Below are 17,460 nucleotides of genomic sequence, written 5' to 3'. Positions count from 1 at the left end.
ACCCCAATTTGACTACACTACCCTGTCCCGACTACACTACCCCAATCTGACTACACTACCCTGTCCTGACTAAACTAACCCTTCCCTGACTACACTACCCTGTCCTAACTACACTACCCTGTCCTGATTACACTACCCCAATCTGACTACACTACCCTCTCCTGACTACACTACCCTGTCCTGACTAAACTACTCTGTCCTGACTAAACTACCCTGCCCTGACTACACTACCCTGTCCTGATTACACTACCCCAATCTGACTACACTACCCTGTCCTGACTACACTACCCTGTCCTGACTAAACTACCCTGTCCTGACTAAACTACCCTGTCCTGACTACACTACCCTGTCCTAACTATACTATCCTGTCCTGACAACACTACCCTGTCCTGACTAAACTAACCCTTCCCTGACTACACTACCCTGTCCTAACTACACTACCCTGTCCTGATTGCACTACCCCAATCTGACTACACTACCCTGTATTGACTACACTACTCCATCCCGACTACATTACTTCGACGCGATTACACTACCCCATCCTGACTACACTACCCCATTCGGACATCACTACCCCATCCTGACAACACTACCTCATCCTGACAACACTACCCCAACCTGAAAACACTACCCCAACCTGACAACACTACCCCAGCCTGACAACACTACCCCATCCTTTCAACACTACCCCAACCTGACAACACTACCCCAACCTGACAACACTACCCCAGCCTGACAACACTACCCCATCCTTTCAACACTACCCCAACCTGACAACACTACCCCGTCCTGACAACACTACCCCATCCTGACAAAACAACCCCATCCTGACAACACTACCCCATCCTGACAACACTACCCCATCCTGACAACACTACCCCATCCTGACTACACTACCCCATCCTGACAACACTACCCCAACCTGACTACACTACCCCATCCCGACTACACTACCCCATCCTGACAATGATACCCCATCCTGACAACACTACCAAATCCTGACAGCACTACCCCACCCCGACTACACTACCCCATCCCGACAAAAATACCCCATCCCGACAAAAATACCCCATCCCGACAACACTACCCCATCCTGACAACACTACCCCATCCTGACAACACTACCCCATCCTGACAACACTACCCCATCCGGACTACACTACCCCATCCTGACTACACTACCCCATCCTGACTACACTACCCCATCCTGACAATGATACCCCATCCTGACGACACTACCAAATCCTGACAGCACTACCCCATCCTGACTACACTACCCCACCCTGACAACACTACCCAACCCTGACTACACTACCCTTTCCTGACAACACTACCTCATCCTGACTACACTACCCCATCCTGACAACACTACCTCATCCTGACCACACTACCCCACCCTGATTACACTACCCCATCCTGACAACACTACCCCATCCTGACAACACTACCCCATCCTGACTACACTACCCCATCCTGACAACACTACCCCATCTTGACTACACTACCCCATCCTGACTACACTACCCCATCCTGACAACACTACCCCATCCTGACAACACTACCCCATCCTGACTACACTACCTCATCCTGACTACACTACCCCATCCTGACTACACTACCCCAGCTTGACTACACTACCCCATCCTGACAACACTACCCCATCCTGACCACACTACCTCATCCTGACTACACTACCCCATCCTGACAACACTACCCCATCTAGACCACACTACCCCATCTAGACCACACTACCCCATCCTGACTACAATACCCCATCCTGACTACACTACCCCATCCTGACAATGATACCCCATCCTGACAACACTACCCCATCCTTACAGCACTACCCCATCCTTACAGCACTACCCCATCCTGACTACACTACCCCATCCTACCCCATCCTGACAACACTACCCCATCCTGACCACACTACCTCATCCTGACTACACTACCCCATCCTGACAACACTACCCCATCCTGACAACACTACCCCATCCTGACTACACTACCCCATCCTGACAACACTACCCCATCCTGACTACACTACCCCATCTTGACTACACTACCCCATCCTGACTACACTACCCCATCTTGACTACACTACCCCATCCTGACTACACTACCCCATCCTGACTACACTACCCCATCCTGACAACACTACCCCATCCTGACAAAAATACCCCATCCTGACAACACTACCCCATCCTGACAACACTACCCCATCCTGACAACACTACCCCATCCTGACAACACTACCCCATCCTTACAACACTACCCCATCCTGACAACACTACCCCAACCTGACAACACTACCTCATCCTGACAACACTACCCCATCCTGACAACACTACCCCATCCTGACAACACTACCCCATCCTGACTACACTACCCCAGCCTGACTACACTACCCCATCCTGACTACACTACCCCATCCTGACTACACTACCCCATCCTGACAACACTACCCCATCCTGACTACACTACCCCATCCTGACTACACTACCCCATCCTGACAACACTACCCCATCCTACCCCATCCTGACAACACTACCCCATCCTGACAACACTACCCCATCCTACCCCGTCCTGACTACACTACCCCATCCTGACAACACTACCCCATCCTACCCCATCCTGACATCACTACCCCATCCTGACAACACTACCCCATCCTGACAACACTACCCCATCCTACCCCATCCTGACTACACTACCCCATCCTGACAACACTACCCCATCCTACCCCATCCTGACATCACTACCCCATCCTGACAACACTACCCCATCCTGACTACACTACCCCATCCTACCCCATCCTGACAACACTACCCCAGCCTGACTATATTAGCATGTTTTTGATTTTTCCTCCAATTTAAATCATTGGGAGGGCCACCTAAGCGTTTTTTTGGGCTGTCTAAATGTTTTTTTTAATAACTTAATTTTCAGGGTTTGGAATAAAAACAAATATAATGTACATGTATGTAGAACAGATAATGGACCTATATATTTTTCATATAATACTATCTTAGAGAACTAACAATTACCCAAATAAAAGATAGACAGTCAGGGAAAATTGAGAATTGAAAATCCCGAAAACAATGAATTTAGCAGTGTTCATTTTGTTATTCTGTTTGAGATAAAGAACATAGTAGGTGTGTCCAAACTTTTGACTGGTTCTATATATCATGTGGATATAGTACATGTTGGATTGTACATGTGAGCTGAAGGGTAGGACAAAAATAAAATAAAAAAATAGATAACTAATGTAAAATATCCTGTGTCGGTAAAAACGATATAGTATGTATAAGCTGGAAGTAGAAGCCTAAGTATTGTTGTCCATTAGTTTATTCCAAATGGGGGAGGGCTGGTAGGGTAAGAGGAAAACAATAAAGAAGGAAAATATATTTTACAATGACTGGAAATTATGCAGACAATTACATTGATAGAAGCCACAATCTATCTGCAATATTAAAGCTGATCTAACCCCCCCCCCCCCCCCCCCCCCACAAAATCAATCAATCAATAAAAAAAATAAACAGCATTAGCCATTGCAAAAAAAGAATCTGGGAATTACCTTAGACCTTAGGCCCCCTGTCCCACCCACCACCTAAGCCCCTTTGTGGTTCAGATAAAACAGTGTGTGTTTGTGTGAGAGAGAGAGTGACAACTCTTATCGTGGTGAGGTGGCAAATGCTTCAAATGTCCCCCGTGTGAGTGGCCATGCCCGGGTTATCTGGGAAAAGTGCTCTTCTGAGGTTGTCGGTTCCCACGACCCCTGGACAGTGTCAGATACGCAGAGTTGCCTGATATGATAATGCACTAGAGGTGTGTGGAGGTTACAGTGTGTCAACAGTTGCCCTGTGGAACACAGACATTTTGGATGACCCTAATCTGTTCACATATGCCCTGTCCATATATATATATATATATAGAGAGAGAGAGAGAGAGAGAGAGAGTGGAGAGAGAGATACACAAGGGAAGTTTATCCTGACTTTCTCACTTTCTCTCCATCCACTCTCCCCCTCCCTCCATCCTCTCTCTACACAGACAGATTATCTTCCCATATTAAGGTGTTATGTATCGAGATTAAGGTTCCCTGTGAATAGGATTTCAATGTCATTCAGTAAGCCACAGGATACACTTCCTTTCTCTTCTCTCTCTCCTTCTAAAACAAAAACTACTTTCACGATGACACACAGGACACTTCCGAGAATCAAAGTTGAAAGAAAGCTCCGCCCACTGAGTTGGATTATCAAGTCACATTGTTGACAGACTGAACCAGTCATGGAGACCTGAAATCCTGACCTCTCCCTACAAGCCCCCAGTTTACTGACTGATTGACTGTGGAGAGCCATACTGATACAGGACAGACACCTTCAGGTATAGCTCTAAATGCTTTCTATTCAGTGTGTTAGTAATAGGCACTTTGGGGAGTACAAACTCAGCAAAAAAAGAAACTGCCCTTTTTCAGGACCTTGTCTTTCAGAGATCATTTGTAAAAATCCAAATAACTTCACAGATCTTCATTGTAAAGGGTTTAAACACTGTTTCCCATGCTTGTTCAATGAACCGAGAGACTGAAAAACAGCTTCTATCTCAAGGCCATCAGACTGTTAAACAGCCACCACTAACATTGAGTGGCTGCTGCCAACACACTGACTCAACTCCAGCCACTTTAATAATGGGAATTGATGGGAAATGATGTAAAATATATCACTAGCCACTTTAAACAATGCTACCTAATATAATGTTTACATACCCTACATTATTCATCTCATATGTATATGCATATACTGTACTCTATATCATCTACTGCATCTTTATGTAATACATGTATCACTAGCCACTTTAACTATGCCACTTTGTTTACATACTCATCTCGTATGTATATACTGTACTCAATACCATCTACTGTATCTTGCCTATGCCGCTCTGTACCATCACTCATTCATATATCTTTATGTACATATTCTTTATCCCCTTACACTTGTGTCTATAAGGTAGTAGTTTTGGAAATGTTAGCTAGATTACTTGTTGGTTATTACTGCATTGTCGGAACTAGAAGCACAAGCATTTCGCTACACTCGCATTAACATCTGCTAACCATGTGTATGTGACAAATAAAATTTGATTTGATTTGATTTGATTTGAAGACAATTAATGAACATGCACCTGTGGAACGGTCATTAAGACACTAACAGTTTACAGACGGTAGGCAATTAAGGTCACAGTTATGAAAACTTAGGACACTAAATAGGCCTTTCTACTGACTGAAAAACACCACAAGAAAGATGCCCAGGGTCCCTGCTCATCTGCATGAACGTGCCTTAGGCATGCTGCAAGAAGGCATGAGGACTGCAGATGTGGCCAGGGCAATAAATTGCAATGTCTGTACTGTGAGACGCCTAAGACAGCACTACAGGGAGACAGGACGGACAGCTGATCGTCCTCGCAGCGGCAGACCACGTGTAACAACACCTGCAACCGATCGGTACATCCGAACATCACACCTGTGGGACAGTTACAGGATGGCAACAACAACTTCCCGAGTTACCCCAGGAATGCACAATCCCTCCATCAGTGCTCAGACTGTCCTCAATAGGCTGAGAGAGGCTGGACTGAGGGCTTGTAGGCCTGTTGTAAGGCAGGTCCTCACCAGACATCACCGACAACAACGTCGCATATGGGCACAAACCCACCGTCGCTGGAACAGACAGGACTGGCAAAATGTGCTCTTCACTGACGAGTCGCGGTTTTGTCTCACCAGGGGTGATGGTTGGATTCGTGTTACACAGAGGCCTGTACTCTGGAGCGGGATCGATTTGGAGGTGGAGGGTCCTTCATGGTCTGGGGCGATGTGTCACAGCATGTGTCACAGCATCATCGGACTGGCTCCTGTTGGATCGGCGGGTGAGGGCTAGGGCCATTCCCCCCAGAAATGTCCGGGAACTTGCAGGTGGCATTGTAGAAGAGTGGGGTAACATCTCACAGCAAGAACTGGCAAATCTGGTACAGTCCATGATGAGGAGATGCACTGCAGTACTTAATGCAGCTGGTGGTCACACCAGATACCGACTGTTACTTTTGATTTTGACTCCCCCCTCTTTGTTCAGGGACACATTATTCCATTTCTGTTTGTCACATTCAAAAAATATATATATTTCACTGTTATTTAACCAGGTAGGCCAGTTGAGAATAAGTTCTCATTTACATCTGCGACCTGGCCAAGATAAAGCAAAGCAGTTCAACACAAACAACAACACTAAGTTACACATGGAATAAGCAAACATACAGTCAATAACACAATAGAGGGGGATAAATGTCTACTTACAGTGTGTGCAAATGAGGTAAGATAAGGGAGGTAGGGCAATAAATAGGCCAAAGTGGCAAAATAATTACAATTTAAACAATGGAGTGATAGATGTGCAGAAAATGAATGTGCAAGTAGATACTGGGGTGCAAAGGAGCAAAAAAATAAATAACAGTATGGGGATGAGGTAGTTGGATGGGCTATTTACAGATGGGCTATATACAGGTGCAGTGATCTGTGAGCTGCTCTGACAGCTGGTGCTTAAAGTTAGTGAGGGAGATATGAGTCTCCAGCTTCAGTTCGGTTGTCATTTTTGTTCAATTTAATTGTTTGAATATGAAATTATTCATGATGGGATGAACTGTGATTTTAGCTTCTAAAATGTAAGATTTGGGTTTTCATAAGGTAGGTAGGTCTCTGCTCAATCAGTGGCCCGCCCCTGTGAAGGGACATGGGCTATAAAACTTTTCAAACACACCCTCCTCTCCCTACCTATATAAAGCCTTGATGACAATATAACCTCCTGTTCCGAGGATGTGAGGACGACGGTCCGATGTCAGAATGGTTCAGATAATAACTACAGAACGAAGCCAACATCAGCGTGAGCTTTGGTTGCGAATGGTATGAACTTTGAACTCTTATTCACTACAGAAGTGATACCTCCTAGCCGTTGAGTTAGCAACAGCAGCTGCAAACGCAGGTTAGGAAGGAACAGACAGAGTATCCTGTCTACCACACAACGACGTTACTACAACGTATTCAATTTACCAGCAGAGACATTCTTCAAAGGACAAAGGACTCGGTTGGGCAACACGGCCTTCCATCTACCACCAACCTACTGAAGCGCAGCTCAGAGTAAATATTTATTGCATTTTCCTTTTCCAAATGGGCGGTCATTTAGAATGCATCAGATACTGTATTTACGATAGCACAGCTTCTCCCTGTGTACCTCAGTCTTCCCGCTCTTTCACTCAAACCCAGCCTTTTGTGTAACCAGCTGTCATATCTGTTCCGCCCGCTAGGGACATTTTCCTTTATGACGTAATTTGTAATCAAGTTATAATTAATTATGTGTGTGTAATTATGTGTGATTAGTTAGGTATTTAGCAAATAAATAATTAAACCCAATTTTGTATTGCTGATTCAACTTGTTAGCCAGGGTTCGTGCAGATAACCAAGAATTTACAACTTTCAGATGAGACTGAATTAAGGTGAGGATTAATATTGACTGCTATTGATGTAAAATATTACTAGATCTTTAAGAGTTTATTCGGAAGATAACAGCTCTATAAATATTATTTTGTGGTGCCCCGACTCTCTAGTTAATTACATTTACATGATTAGCTCAATCAGGTAATATTAATTATGGAGAAATTATTTTATAGAATAGCATGTCATATCCCTTAATCCGGCATAGCCAAAGACAAGACAGTAGTATATGGAGCTTTGGTGACAAAACGGATGGCATTGTGATAGACTGCATCTGTCTATAGACATGTCTGTGGAACTTGTTCAGTTTATGTCTCAGTTGTTGAATCTTGTTATGTTCATACAAATATTTCCACATGTTAAGTTTGCTGAAAATAAACGCAGTTGACAGTGAGAGAACATTTCTTTTTTTGCTGAGTTTATAATAAGGTGACTTGAGTGTGATATATGTTGTCTGTTTAAAACTATGACTGCTGGCCTGGCCTGAGTTTCTTGGCTGTGATGTGAGTGTGATAAGCCAAATATGCAGGATCAATAGTGTCATTGATCAGCGTGGGTCTGAAACCAGGCCACAAAATGGTGCTCTCTCCATGTCACATGACCCTCTCTTCCAGCTCCCTCCCTTTTAATCCCTCGCTCATTCCTGTTTCCCCTCCCTCTCTCTCGCTCGCTCTCTCTATGGCCGTCAGTCCGTTTCTCTCTTCTCATTTGTTTTTTTACAATGTCAATCTGATTTCAAAACCATTTTCAGTGACATAAAGTTATAGAAGCCTTTATCTCTGAATGTTTCTGGCAGCCTACATGAAGCCATGGCAATTGAAATATGACAACAATAGTGTGTGAACTTCTAACTCTCGTCCCATCGGATCAATAGACTATTAACTGAAGCATGTTTACCGGTCTCATCGTTCACCACTTTGGCCTGGGCTCTGCTTACAGTGTCAGCTGGACCTGTTCAACGACCGAATACAGAGAACAACAAATAATAACCATCAAGCCTACCCTAGAGGAATGGACTTGTGCACCCGTTTAAAACACTGGACATCTCATCATACGGCTAGTCGGGTCTAATTTCTCTGGGCTCGGCTGATGAGTCTGAGTGGAACCTGTGTGTCTCCAAATGTACCCAACCTGGCGGCTAGCTCTGGGAGTTAACATCTGTCCTCAGGTCTTAGGAAAGATTGGCATATGCCAACACAGTGGTCTAGACACACACTCACAAACACAAATACACACACACACTCAAACATACAATCATGTGCATTGGCACTGAGCCTTATTCCCTCTAATTCCATGTTTTTCCCTCCCTCTCTCCCTCCCTCTCTCCATCCCCCTCTCCCTCCCTCTCTATATCCCTCTCTCCCTCCCTCTCTCCCTCCCTCTCTCCATCCCCCTCTCCCTCCCTCTCTCTTTCCCTCTCTCTCTCTCTCTATCCCTCTCTCCATCCCTCTCTCCCTCCCTCTCTCCATCCCATTCTCCATCCCCCTCTCCCTCCCTCTCTCCATCCCCCTCTCCCTCCCTCTCTCCATCCCCCTCTCCCTCCCTCTCTCCATCCCCCTCTCCCTCCCTCTCTCCATCCCCCTCTCCCTCCCTCTCTCCATCCCTCTCTCCATCCCATTCTCCATCCCCCTCTCCCTCTCCATCCCCCTCTCCCTCCCTCTCTCCATGCCTCTCTCCATCCTTCTCTCCATCCCTCGCTCCATCCATCCCTCTATACTGTGTGCCATTGTGATCAGGGTCATCTGATGGTCACAATCAGGAAGAGGGGTTAAGAACACTCAGCTGACTTTTGACTTATTTAATCAGTCTTTTAAAATAGACTGAATCGTTATGTTTCAAATGTATGGCCTTGTTCTGGACAAACCTCTTTATGCTTCCAGCCAGCCCATTCCCTTCTCTCTCTCGTCCTACTCCTCTCTGCTCGTCTTGTTATAAGTAAAGTACCTTATCAACAGATCAGATATTAACTTCTACATTACTACTAAGGTAGCAGCACCCTGGTTAGTTCCTGGTTGGTTTCCACTCCCTGTTTCTCTGTTCCACTACTAAGTGTGTTCTGTCTTCATGCCATCAGGACCACCACAGTGTGAACAGAGTGATGACAGCTCATCATGGAACCACTAAGGTCTGGAACTGATTACAACCTGCCACCTTTCAGTCTAATAATACACACACTGGACATTTATACAGACACACGTGGAATTAATATAGACGTGAGATCCAACAACACTAGTCATTTGAGGAGAAGTAGGATGACGGTCAACGTCAGCTAACTTTTCCAAAGTTATTTGGCAAAACAAGAGAAGGAGAGACACGGGCAAACATTATGCCGCCATCTTTATGACACCTGAAGAACGCCTGGAGGTCAATAATAACTTTGGAGAATTTTGTTAATTTTTCCCCTCCTCTCTCTCCTCTCTGTTCCTCTTTTTCACTCAATTTCCATCTCTTTCTGTGCTTACGCTTTTGCGCTCTGTAATTCCACCTCTCTCTCTCTGTGTCCTTATCTTTCACTCTGTAATTCCTCTCGCTCTCTCTCTCTCTCTCTCTCTCTCTCTCCCTCTCTCTCTCTCTCTCTCTCTCTCTCTCTCTCTCTCTCTCTCTCTCTCTCTCTCTCTGTCTCTGTCTTTCTCTGTCTTTCCCCCTCTCTCTCTCTCTCTATCTCTCTCTCTCTCTCTTTCTCTGTCTTTCCCTCTCTCTCTCTCTCTCTCTCTCTTTCTCTCATTCCTCCTCTCTCTCTCTGTGTCCTTCTCTTTCTCTCTCTAATTCCTCCTTTCTCGTTGTGTCCTTCTCTTTCTCTCCAATTCCTCCTTTCTCGTTGTGTCCTTCTCTTTCTCTCTAATTCCTCCTTTCTCTCTGTGTCCTTCTCTTTCTCTCTCTCTAATTCCTCCTTTCTCTTTGTGTCCTTCTCTTTCTCTCTAATTCCTCCTTTCTCTTTGTGTCCTTCTCTTTCTCGCTCTAATTCCTCCTTTCTCTTTGTGTTCTTCTCTATCTCGTTGTGTCCTTCTCTTTCTCACTAATTCCTCCTTTCTCCCTGTGTCCTTCTCTTTCTCACTAATTCCTCCTTTCTCCCTGTGTCCTTCTCTTTCTCAGTAATTCTTCCTTTCTCCCTGTGTCCTTCTCTTTCTCATTAATTCCTCCTTTCTCGTTGTGTCCTTCTCTTTCTCTCTAATTCCCCCTTTCTCCCTGTGTCCTTCTCTTTCTCACTAATTCCTCCTTTCTCCCTGTGTCCTTCTCTTTCTCATTAATTTCTCCTTTCTCTTTGTGTCCTTCTCTTTCTCATTAATTCCTCCTTTCTCTCTGTGTCCTTCTCTTTCTCTCTGTAATTCCTCCTTTCTCTTTGTGTCCTTCTCTTTCTCATTAATTCCTCCTTTCTCTTTGTGTCTTTCTCTTTCTCACTAATTCCTCCTTTCTCGTTGTGTCCTTCTCTTTCTCTCTGTAATTCCTCCTTTCTCGTTGTGTCCTTCTCTTTCTCTCTGTAATTCCTCCTTTCTCGTTGTGTCCTTCTCTTTCTCTCTGTAATTCCTCCTTTCTCGTTGTGTCCTTCTCTTTCTCTCTCTAATTCCTCCTTTCTCTCTGTGTCCTTCTCTTTCTCTCTCTAATTCCTCCTTTCTCGTTGTGTCCTTCTCTTTCTCATTAATTCCTCCTTTCTCCCTGTGTCCTTCCCTTTCTCACTAATTCCTCCTTTCTCCCTGTGTCCTTCTCTTTCTCACTAATTCCTCCTTTCTCATTGTGTACTTCTCTTTCTCTCTCTAATTCCTCCTTTCTCTTTGTGTCCTTCCCTTTCTCACTAATTCCTCCTTTCTCCCTGTGTCCTTCTCTTTCTCACTAATTCCTCCTTTCTCATTGTGTACTTCTCTTTCTCTCTCTAATTCCTCATTTCTCTTTGTGTCCTTCTCTTTCTCACTAATTCCTCCTTTCTCGTTGTGTCCTTCTCTTTCTCATTAATTCCTCCTTTCTCGTTGTGTCCTTCTCTTTCTCTCTGTAATTCCTCCTTTCTCTCTGTGTCCTTCTCTTTCTCTCTCTAATTCCTCCTTTCTCTCTGTGTCCTTCTCTTTCTCTCTCTAATTTCTCCTTTCTCTTTGTGTCCTTCTCTTTCTCATTAATTCCTCCTTTCTCCCTGTGTCCTTCTCTTTCTCTCTTTAATTCCTCATTTCTCTCTGTGTCCTTCTCTTTCTCTCTGTAATTCCTCCTTTCTCTTTGTGTTCTTCTCTATCTCGTTGTGTCCTTCTCTTTCTCACTAATTCCTCCTTTCTCCCTGTGTCCTTCTCTTTCTCACTAATTCCTCCTTTCTCCCTGTGTCCTTCTCTTTCTCACTAATTCCTCCTTTCTCATTGTGTACTTCTCTTTCTCTCTCTAATTCCTCCTTTCTCTTTGTGTCCTTCCCTTTCTCACTAATTCCTCCTTTCTCCCTGTGTCCTTCTCTTTCGCACTAATTCCTCCTTTCTCATTGTGTACTTCTCTTTCTCTCTCTAATTCCTCATTTCTCTTTGTGTCCTTCTCTTTCTCATTAATTCCTCCTTTCTCGTTGTGTCCTTCTCTTTCTCTCTGTAATTCCTCCTTTCTCTCTGTGTCCTTCTCTTTCTCTCTCTAATTCTTCCTTTCTCTCTGTGTCCTTCTCTTTCTCTCTCTAATTTCTCCTTTCTCTTTGTGTCCTTCTCTTTCTCATTAATTCCTCCTTTCTCCCTGTGTCCTTCTCTTTCTCTCTCTAATTCCTCCTTTCTCTCTGTGTCCTTCTCTTTCTCTCTGTAATTCCTCCTTTCTCTGTGTTCTTCTCTATCTCGTTGTGTCCTTCTCTTTCTCACTAATTCCTCCTTTCTCCCTGTGTCCTTCTCTTTCTCACTAATTCCTCCTTTCTCCCTGTGTCCTTCTCTTTCTCAGTAATTCTTCCTTTCTCCCTGTGTCCTTCTCTTTCTCACTAATTCCTCCTTTCTCCCTGTGTCCTTCTCTTTCTCAGTAATTCTTCCTTTCTCCCTGTGTCCTTCTCTTTCTCATTAATTCCTCCTTTCTCGTTGTATCCTTCTCTTTCTCTCTAATTCCCCCTTTCTCCCTGTGTCATTCTCTTTCTCCCTAATTCTTCCTTTCTCCCTGTGTCCTTCTCTTTCTCAGTAATTCTTCCTTTCTCCCTGTGTCCTTCTCTTTCTCACTAATTCCTCCTTTCTCGTTGTGTCCTTCTCTTTCTCATTAATTCCTCCTTTCTCTTTGTGTCCTTCTCTTTCTCTCTCTAATTCCTCCTTTCTCTTTGTGTCCTTCTCTTTCTCATTAATTCCTCCTTTCTCTTTGTGTCTTTCTCTTTCTCACTAATTCCTCCTTTCTCGTTGTGTCCTTCTCTTTCTCTCTGTAATTCCTCCTTTCTCTCTGTGTCCTTCTCTTTCTCTCTGTAATTCCTCCTTTCTCTCTGTGTATTTCTCTTTCTCACTAATTCCTCCTTTCTCCCTGTGTCCTTCTCTTTCTCACTAATTCCTCCTTTCTCATTGTGTACTTCTCTTTCTCTCTCTAATTCCTCATTTCTCTTTGTGTCCTTCTCTTTCTCATTAATTCCTCCTTTCTCGTTGTGTCCTTCTCTTTCTCTCTGTAATTCCTCCTTTCTCTCTGTGTCCTTCTCTTTCTCTCTCTAATTCCTCCTTTCTCTCTGTGTCCTTCTCTTTCTCTCTCTAATTTCTCCTTTCTCTTTGTGTCCTTCTCTTTCTCATTAATTCCTCCTTTCTCCCTGTGTCCTTCTCTTTCTCTCTGTAATTCCTCCTTTCTCTCTGTGTCCTTCTCTTTCTCTCTGTAATTCCTCCTTTCTCTTTGTGTTCTTCTCTATCTCGTTGTGTCCTTCTCTTTCTCACTAATTCCTCCTTTCTCCCTGTGTCCTTCTCTTTCTCACTAATTCCTCCTTTCTCCCTGTGTCCTTCTCTTTCTCAGTAATTCTTCCTTTCTCCCTGTGTCCTTCTCTTTCTCACTAATTCCTCCTTTCTCCCTGTGTCCTTCTCTTTCTCAGTAATTCTTCCTTTCTCCCTGTGTCCTTCTCTTACTCATTAATTCCTCCTTTCTCGTTGTATCCTTCTCTTTCTCTCAAATTCCCCCTTTCTCCCTGTGTCATTCTCTTTCTCACTAATTCCTCCTTTCTCCCTGTGTCCTTCTCTTTCTCAGTAATTCTTCCTTTCTCCCTGTGTCCTTCTCTTTCTCACTAATTCCTCCTTTCTCGTTGTGTCCTTCTCTTTCTCATTAATTCCTCCTTTCTCTTTGTGTCCTTCTCTTTCTCTCTCTAATTCCTCCTTTCTCTTTGTGTCCTTCTCTTTCTCATTAATTCCTCCTTTCTCTTTGTGTCTTTCTCTTTCTCACTAATTCCTCCTTTCTCGTTGTGTCCTTCTCTTTCTCTCTGTAATTCCTCCTTTCTCTCTGTGTCCTTCTCTTTCTCTCTCTAATTCCTCCTTTCTCTCTGTGTCCTTCTCTTTCTCTCTCTAATTCCTCCTTTCTCGTTGTGTCCTTCTCTTTCTCATTAATTCCTCCTTTCTCCCTGTGTCCTTCCCTTTCTCACTAATTCCTCCTTTCTCCCTGTGTCCTTCTCTTTCTCACTAATTCCTCCTTTCTCGTTGTGTACTTCTCTTTCTCTCTCTAATTCCTCATTTCTCTTTGTGTCCTTCTCTTTCTCATTAATTCCTCCTTTCTCGTTGTGTCCTTCTCTTTCTCTCTGTAATTCCTCCTTTCTCTCTGTGTCCTTCTCTTTCTCTCTCTAATTTCTCCTTTCTCTTTGTGTCCTTCTCTTTCTCATTAATTCCTCCTTTCTCCCTGTGTCCTTCTCTTTCTCTCTGTAATTCCTCCTTTCTCTCTGTGTCCTTCTCTTTCTCTCTGTAATTCCTCCTTTCTCTTTGTGTTCTTCTCTATCTCGTTGTGTCCTTCTCTTTCTCACTAATTCCTCCTTTCTCCCTGTGTCCTTCTCTTTCTCACTAATTCCTCCTTTCTCCCTGTGTCCTTCTCTTTCTCAGTAATTCTTCCTTTCTCCCTGTGTCCTTCTCTTTCTCACTAATTCCTCCTTTCTCCCTGTGTCCTTCTCTTTCTCAGTAATTCTTCCTTTCTCCCTGTGTCCTTCTCTTACTCATTAATTCCTCCTTTCTCGTTGTATCCTTCTCTTTCTCTCAAATTCCCCCTTTCTCCCTGTGTCATTCTCTTTCTCACTAATTCCTCCTTTCTCCCTGTGTCCTTCTCTTTCTCAGTAATTCTTCCTTTCTCCCTGTGTCCTTCTCTTTCTCACTAATTCCTCCTTTCTCGTTGTGTCCTTCTCTTTCTCATTAATTCCTCCTTTCTCTTTGTGTCCTTCTCTTTCTCTCTCTAATTCCTCCTTTCTCTTTGTGTCCTTCTCTTTCTCATTAATTCCTCCTTTCTCTTTGTGTCTTTCTCTTTCTCACTAATTCCTCCTTTCTCGTTGTGTCCTTCTCTTTCTCTCTGTAATTCCTCCTTTCTCTCTGTGTCCTTCTCTTTCTCTCTCTAATTCCTCCTTTCTCTCTGTGTCCTTCTCTTTCTCTCTCTAATTCCTCCTTTCTCGTTGTGTCCTTCTCTTTCTCATTAATTCCTCCTTTCTCCCTGTGTCCTTCCCTTTCTCACTAATTCCTCCTTTCTCCCTGTGTCCTTCTCTTTCTCACTAATTCCTCCTTTCTCGTTGTGTACTTCTCTTTCTCTCTCTAATTCCTCATTTCTCTTTGTGTCCTTCTCTTTCTCATTAATTCCTCCTTTCTCGTTGTGTCCTTCTCTTTCTCTCTGTAATTCCTCCTTTCTCTCTGTGTCCTTCTCTTTCTCTCTCTAATTTCTCCTTTCTCTTTGTGTCCTTCTCTTTCTCATTAATTCCTCCTTTCTCCCTGTGTCCTTCTCTTTCTCTCTGTAATTCCTCCTTTCTCTCTGTGTCCTTCTCTTTCTCTCTGTAATTCCTCCTTTCTCTTTGTGTTCTTCTCTATCTCGTTGTGTCCTTCTCTTTCTCACTAATTCCTCCTTTCTCCCTGTGTCCTTCTCTTTCTCACTAATTCCTCCTTTCTCCCTGTGTCCTTCTCTTTCTCAGTAATTCTTCCTTTCTCCCTGTGTCCTTCTCTTTCTCACTAATTCCTCCTTTCTCCCTGTGTCCTTCTCTTTCTCAGTAATTCTTCCTTTCTCCCTGTGTCCTTCTCTTTCTCATTAATTCCTCCTTTCTCGTTGTATCCTTCTCTTTCTCTCTAATTCCCCCTTTCTCCCTGTGTCATTCTCTTTTTCACTAATTCCTCCTTTCTCCCTGTGTCCTTCTCTTTCTCAGTAATTCTTCCTTTCTCCCTGTGTCCTTCTCTTTCTCACTAATTCCTCCTTTCTCGTTGTGTCCTTCTCTTTCTCATTAATTCCTCCTTTCTCTTTGTGTCCTTCTCTTTCTCACTAATTCCTCCTTTCTCCCTGTGTCCTTCTCTTTCTCAGTAATTCTTCCTTTCTCCCTGTGTCCTTCTCTTTCTCATTAATTTCTCCTTTCTCTTTGTGTCCTTCTCTTTCTCATTAATTCCTCCTTTCTCTCTGTGTCCTTCTCTTTCTCTCTCTAATTCCTCCTTTCTCTTTGTGTCCTTCTCTTTCTCATTAATTCCTCCTTTCTCTTTGTCTTTCTCTTTCTCACTAATTCCTCCTTTCTCGTTGTGTCCTTCTCTTTCTCTCTGTAATTCCTCCTTTCTCTCTGTGTCCTTCTCTTTCTCTCTCTAATTCCTCCTTTCTCTCTGTGTCCTTCTCTTTCTCTCTCTAATTCCTCCTTTCTCGTTGTGTCCTTCTCTTTCTCATTAATTCCTCCTTTCTCCCTGTGTCCTTCCCTTTCTCACTAATTCCTCCTTTCTCCCTGTGTCCTTGTCTTTCTCTCTGTAATTCCTCATTTCTCTTTGTGTCCTTCTCTTTCTCATTAATTCCTCCTTTCTCCCTGTGTCCTTCTCTTTCTCTCTGTAATTCCTCCTTTCTCTCTGTGTCCTTCTCTTTCTCTCTGTAATTCCTCCTTTCTCTTTGTGTTCTTCTCTATCTCGTTGTGTCCTTCTCTTTCTCACTAATTCCTCCTTTCTCCCTGTGTCCTTCTCTTTCTCACTAATTCCTCCTTTCTCCCTGTGTCCTTCTCTTTCTCAGTAATTCCTCCTTTCTCCCTGTGTCCTTCTCTTTCTCACTAATTCCTCCTTTCTCCCTGTGTCCTTCTCTTTCTCACTAATTCCTCCTTTCTCTCTGTGTCCTTCTCTTTCTCAGTAATTCTTCCTTTCTCCCTGTGTCCTTCTCTTTCTCACTAATTCCTCCTTTCTCGTTGTGTCCTTCTCTTTCTCATTAATTCCTCCTTTCTCTTTGTGTCCTTCTCTTTCTCATTAATTCCTCCTTTCTCGTTGTGTCCTTCTCTTTCTCTCTAATTCCCCCTTTCTCCCTGTGTCCTTCTCTTTCTCACTAATTCCTCCTTTCTCCCTGTGTCCTTCTCTTTCTCAGTAATTCTTCCTTTCTCCCTGTGTCCTTCTCTTTCTCACTAATTCCTCCTTTCTCGTTGTGTCCTTCTCTTTCTCATTAATTCCTCCTTTCTCTTTGTGTCCTTCTCTTTCTCACTAATTCCTCCTTTCTCGTTGTGTCCTTCTCTTTCTCATTAATTCCTCCTTTCTCTTTGTGTCCTTCTCTTTCTCATTAATTCCTCCTTTCTCTCTGTGTCCTTCTCTTTCTCTCTCTAATTCCTCCTTTCTCTTTGTGTCCTTCTCTTTCTCATTAATTCCCCCTCTCTCTCTGTGTCCTTCTCTTTCTCACTAATTCCTCCTTTCTCCCTGTGTCCTTCTCTTTCTCTCTGTAATTCCTCCTTTCTCTCTGTGTCCTTCTCTTTCTCTCTGTAATTCCTCCTTTCTCTTTGTGTCCTTCTCTTTCTCATTAATTCCTCCTTTCTCTTTGTGTCTTTCTCTTTCTCACTAATTCCTCCTTTCTCGTTGTGTCCTTCTCTTTCTCTCTGTAAT

The 17,460-nt window shown here is 43.7% G+C and overlaps 1 protein-coding gene across 2 annotated transcripts in view; it reads right to left on the bottom strand.

Annotated features, from left to right (window-relative positions):
- Positions 1 to 17,460, bottom strand: part of LOC110536497 (inward rectifier potassium channel 2) — a 39,036-nt gene that overhangs the window by 19,342 nt on the left and 2,234 nt on the right. The gene's annotated exons all lie outside the window — the stretch shown is intronic.

This window comes from Oncorhynchus mykiss, chromosome 3 (genome assembly GCF_057628025.1).
Source record: "Oncorhynchus mykiss isolate SJ-2025 chromosome 3, ASM5762802v1, whole genome shotgun sequence".
Classification (NCBI taxonomy): domain Eukaryota; kingdom Metazoa; phylum Chordata; class Actinopteri; order Salmoniformes; family Salmonidae; genus Oncorhynchus; species Oncorhynchus mykiss.
The sequence above is the reverse complement of the archived record's forward strand: the minus strand, read 5'-3'. Positions and strand labels throughout refer to the sequence as shown.